Genomic DNA, 5,439 nt, shown 5'->3' with positions numbered 1-5,439 from the left:
AAGGTGACCCCTAACAGAGATTTGTGTCACCACTCTCGTCGAAGGGTACGCCATCATCCATAGGAAGCAGTCCTCTTATGTCTTTCCAGACCAGATGACGGAGGGAAAAACAGATACCCCAAATAGGGTTAGAGAAACAGATATCCCTTAGAGATAAAAAACGTAATGAGACACTTGATGCATTATACATGTCAATACAGATACATACTTCAAATGATTCATTCTTCATTCCACACTTTTTTTCTTTTTTTTTTATTTTCTAGGTAACAACACTGACTTCATATTAGTATATGCAAATCGTCAAGTGTTTATAAATCAAATAACATGCTTGAAATTAAGAATAGTTCAACTTATTAGACCTATGAACATAAAAACATGTAAAACAGGCAAAATCAGAATTATTATATTTAATAATTTTTTTATCTAAAATTATCTCTTAAGACATTTAAAAAAATACTAAATTCCTTACTGAAACCTTGATAATTTCTTCTACACTGTTCTTCTTTATTTCTCTCCTTCTCTCTCTAGATTATTCTCTCTCTAATTCTTGAAAAATAGAAGAATGGAAGTTTGTGGAAGAATGAGAAGGGAAGGCTCTATTTATAGAAATTAGGAACCATCATATTCATGCCAAATGGTGAAATTCGGTGAAGAGTGAGAGAAAAAAGATGCTCGGCATGAAAAACGAGGGAAGAGAGTCTCATTTGCCGGCGACACACTGCCTGAGGTGGCAATGGCTCACCTAGGCACTGTAAGCTAACCTAATGGTGCACGACCCTCTTGCCGCGTTCGCAGAAGCTAGCCTCCTCGTATGCAGACCTACTGCCTGTAGGCCCCAAGCGCACAGTTGCCTATTTGCGCAAGCTTGCTGCGCGGACGACATGTGAGGTGACGCACGGAGGGCTCGCCTGCGCGCGATAAGATGCGCGCAGGGTTTGACCCCGCGCCGCACATGTGGATGGGACGTGTGCGCTATGCACACGTCCTGCCCCCACTGTGCGCGTGTGCGCGCACAGTTCGCAGGCGGCCGTGCAGGTAGCTCCCTTCCCCGCAGGATTTTTCCATGGGATTTTTCCCGTTTTGTCGGTTTTCCAAAATTTCATTTTTTTCTTTTTCTTTACTAAATAAAATAAAATAAAATTAAATGTAATTAAATAAAAATAGAATTAATTAAGATAAAATTAAATAAAATCAAATTAAAATCTACAAAATTCACGAATTACGATAGTAATTTACGGAGTAAATTAAATGAGTTCAATGTGTCCTAAAGGCTAGGATAAATAGGGTTTTTCAAATTAATTAAGCACAATGATGGACAGGGTGTTACAATTTCATTAGTCTTCCTTGAGTGTCAAAGTTTATTTTCCTTTTTATTGTTGAATTTTTGGCTTTTGGGCTGAATGTCTAATTTAGTTGAAAGTTTTCATTAAAATACTTGCAATGAATCTAATGCCTTGATTTGTTCATTTTGCTTGTTTTTTGATTTAAAGTTAATCATTCTTGAAATCAAAGTGGAGGAAGGTGTTTTTTCGATCGGGTTAGGAATCTCTTGGGTGCAGTTTGATCAAATATGGGTTTGAGGTTTGAGAGGTTATAATTATTTGATTAGCATTATGTCTATGGGAGCTTCTGGGGCAATTTTACCCGTTTTATCTAGAACTATTCCCAGTCCTTTTAATTCTGATCCATGTTTTAGCAAATTGGATTCAAGATTTCATCCTAAATGAGTTATAAATTTTTTGAAAAAAAGGGCATAGAGGTTTAAACAATTTTTCATGTGTCCTACTATGCCACTAGGTTTCATGGGATCCCAACTAGTTAAGGGGTTAAGAAGTGGATTGCTTAGGAATAGAACAACAAAGAGATTCCAGCTTCTAAGCTGCAAATTAGAACATGATGAAAAGTTTAGGGGAACAACTACTGAAAGAAATGGAGCATGGTTTGTGGATAGTGCTAATGAACTAAATTAAATAATAGGGGATATAAACTGAGTGTTCTGGAATTTGGGGATGTTAAATAATTGAAATAGTAAAAGGAGAGTTTAACATCTAATTGTACAGCTGGACCAGTTACGACTAACTTTCAGAAGGCCATTGTAGATTCTATTGAAGATGAAGCATGGGACCTATTGCGTGACTCTGTGGCTTATTACTGTGGGAGTCCTCTTGGAACTTTTACTGCCAATGATCCCACCAGTTCCGATATGTTAAATTATGATCAAGTCTTTATCCATGACTTTATACCTTCTAGCATTGCCTTTCTTTTGAAGGGAGAGTATAACATTATTCAGAATTTTATCTTTCATACCCTTTAGTTGCAGATAATGTGAAATTTTATTAGTAGGATCGCATTTGCTTTTTATTCTGGCAATTAATCATTTTTATATAGTAGTTTGGACTAAAACACTTTTTTGCTTGTTTCTGTAAATTAAGAAGTGCAACAGATACACGTGATATGCATCTTTCTTTTTATTGTTCATATCTCAGCTGGGCTTTTCTAAGAAATCTCTCTACTGATTAGGCGCTTTTTGATCATGAAAAAAATATCATATAAGAGAAAGGTACTTTTTCAAATAAGCATCCATCTAATTTGTTCATAAGTAGTCGACATAGTTAAACCTCTATCAATGAGTTTACTTTCAAATCTGGCTATCAAGATAATTCCATAAATTCTTAGTAACTGGTTTTTATGTGTGGTTGAATGTACATAGGAGAGCATGTCTTTTCTATAATATTTTTACAGGATTATGATTATGTTAATGAATCTTCTTGATATGTAACCATATTGTGAATAAAATTGACTACTTGTTTCATAGTTGCGAGAATGTGACTATTGGCACCTAAAAAACCCATGCAGTGATGTAATTTAGAAAATTCTTTGAGTACTAGGTAAATCTGTGCATGAGCGATCCCTGGTGGGGCCATGACCATCCGATAAATTATATCCTAGTCTCTTGCTCACCTCAGACATAATTGATATGTATTTTGTTTTTGATTTTCTTTACAGAGCTACGAAAAATGATGCACTGTTAGAGACCTTATCAGGGGTTGATGCTTACTAGTTTCATGGTGCAAACTGTTCCCTTAGATTGTGATGATTCTGCTATAGAAGAAGCATTGGATCCTTACTTTGGAGAGGTAGCAATTAGCATTGTTGCACCAGTCTATTATGGTATGCGGCAAACTTTATACCATGCCAGAAGTTGTTCAGAAGATGAAATATGCATTGTGTTTGTTTGTCATGACGAGTTTTTACTTTTTTTCCTTTTTCATAATTCTTTTTACCTCTACTTCTTTTGTAGGTTTATGGTGGATTGCGTGCATATGGAAAGTGCTCTGCTGATCTATCTGTTCAGGAGAGAGTTGACGTGCAAACTAGAACTAAAATGATATTGAAGCTTTGTCTTGCTTATGGTTTTAACATGTTTGCTACATTATTGGTGACTGATGGTTCTTGCACGATTGGAATTCATGGTCATCCTCTCGAAATCGAGGTGATTAGTTCTCCTGGTATTGAAATAGTATTTTTTTAATTTAGAATATGGAATTAGTATGTGGAATGAGGAATCATCAAGGCATATTCATTTTTTCGTTCTAACAGTTTTTTGAATAGCCATATGTGCCTGTCAATTGTTTATTTCAAGCAAGGGAAAAATTGCCTTTATGGTTCATTTGAAATGCTAATGGACATTTGGTATTCAGTTTTTGATTTCTTGGAGCTTGTGACTTTTGTAGCAAAAGAGTGGGGGTACAAAATAATTTAGCACATGGTGTAATAAGAGCTTGTTCCAGCAACTGTGTTGGAAGTGAAATTATAAAACTAAATCATTTTGGGAAATAACAGTGGAAGTTTAAAAATAAAGCTAGGATTAAGTACTTGACAAGCTTGAGTTAAATTGATATCATATCTTGGTGCTTCTCAAGTGAGTTTATGGCAGGTGTAATAAGTATATGATTCCAGTTTGGTTGATTCAGAAAATGTTCAACTATTGGAATTGTTACTCATTGTATTTTTGGTTGTTTTCGAATGGTGTAACTCCCCAGAATGATGGAGATTGTATAGTTTATAGCATATATTTTTGAGATAGTTCATAGCTTACATGTTTGACACCATGGAGATCTGGTTTCTGCATTAAGTATGTTTGTAACATAATGATGGAAATAGCAGATTATGATCTAACTCACTAGCCTATATGAATCGGCCATTATTTAAATTTATAAGTTGGTAACAGAGAGATCTTATTTGTTTACCTTCTTTTCTTCTAGTATCTCCAGTTAATCCCTTTTTTTTCTTGTAGGCACTATTTTATTTTGCCTTACTTTGTGCACATGAAATACTTACTCTAGAAGATGGATCAGCTGATCCTATCTTGGCACTGAATAATCGCCTACTTGCTCTTTCATTCCACATCAGGAAGTATTATTGGATTGATTTGCAAAAACTGAATGAGATTTATCATTACAAGATTGAGGAGTACTCATATGATGCAGTTAATAAGTTCAACATTTACCCATATCAAATTTCTCCTTGGTTGGTGGAATGGATGCCCAATAAAGGAGGTTATCTAATTGGAAACTTACAGCTATCACATATGGATTTCTGATTTTTTTCTCTAGGAAACATGTGGTTTATTGTAAGCAGTCTGGCAACAGCTAACCAGTCACATGCCATGCTGGATCTTATTGAAGCGAAATGGGCAGATTTGGTAGCAGACATGCATTCAAGATATGTTATCCCACTCTTGAAGGTCAAGAGTGGCAAATAATCACTGGTAGTGATCCTAAGAACATGTAAGATATCTGCTATTGTATTATTTATTTATGATATATTTCTTCATTATCGTCGGCTTTCTCATTACATTTCCTTCTGATGCAGGCCTTGCTCTTACCACAATGGTGGTTCTTGGCTAACTTTACTATGGCAGGTTAGTTTGTTATGCTTAAATATTCTCTCTGCAGCTAATGTTTTGTTCATTGTCCCAAAGAACCCTTTGTAGCAGTTATATTTAGGGATAAGTTTCCTGAGTTGTCATGCTTGAATCCATATTGGATATGGCACCTTGTTGATGTTTTATAAAATAAAGCAATAATGAAGGAATGTTGGCAGTTTTGGAGAAGAGAGCTTTGTTGAACTCAGACTTGCTGCAAATTTACTACAACAGCAAATAAAAATATAACAGACAAGAAATGAATGCAGTAGAAAAATAAAAATATTAATCAAAACATTTAATGGGTATGAACTGTTGCTGGAATTTTAAGTGCAGTGGGATGATATATTCAGCAACTAGAAATGCCTTTTAAATAAGCTTTACAACTCAACTAAAAACAAAAAAAATAGTAGAATAATTTGCCACTCAAATTCCATCACTATTGACAAAACATCAGAAATTTTAGGAGATAAATCCAAAAGTCAGTCAAATATCCAGCTGTCAATATTGAA

General features: G+C 35.0%; 1 pseudogene; it reads left to right on the top strand.

Moving 5' to 3' along the window:
* Nucleotides 1–733: 733 nt before the first annotated feature.
* LOC110825778 (neutral/alkaline invertase 3, chloroplastic-like) lies at nucleotides 734–4,996 on the top strand (annotated as a pseudogene).
* The last annotated feature ends 443 nt before the right edge of the window (nucleotides 4,997–5,439 follow it).

This window comes from Carica papaya, chromosome 9, assembly GCF_054855325.1.
Source record: "Carica papaya isolate Zhongbai chromosome 9, ASM5485532v1, whole genome shotgun sequence".
Taxonomy (NCBI): Eukaryota; Viridiplantae; Streptophyta; class Magnoliopsida; order Brassicales; family Caricaceae; genus Carica; species Carica papaya.
This window is presented reverse-complemented; position numbering and strand designations above follow the sequence as displayed.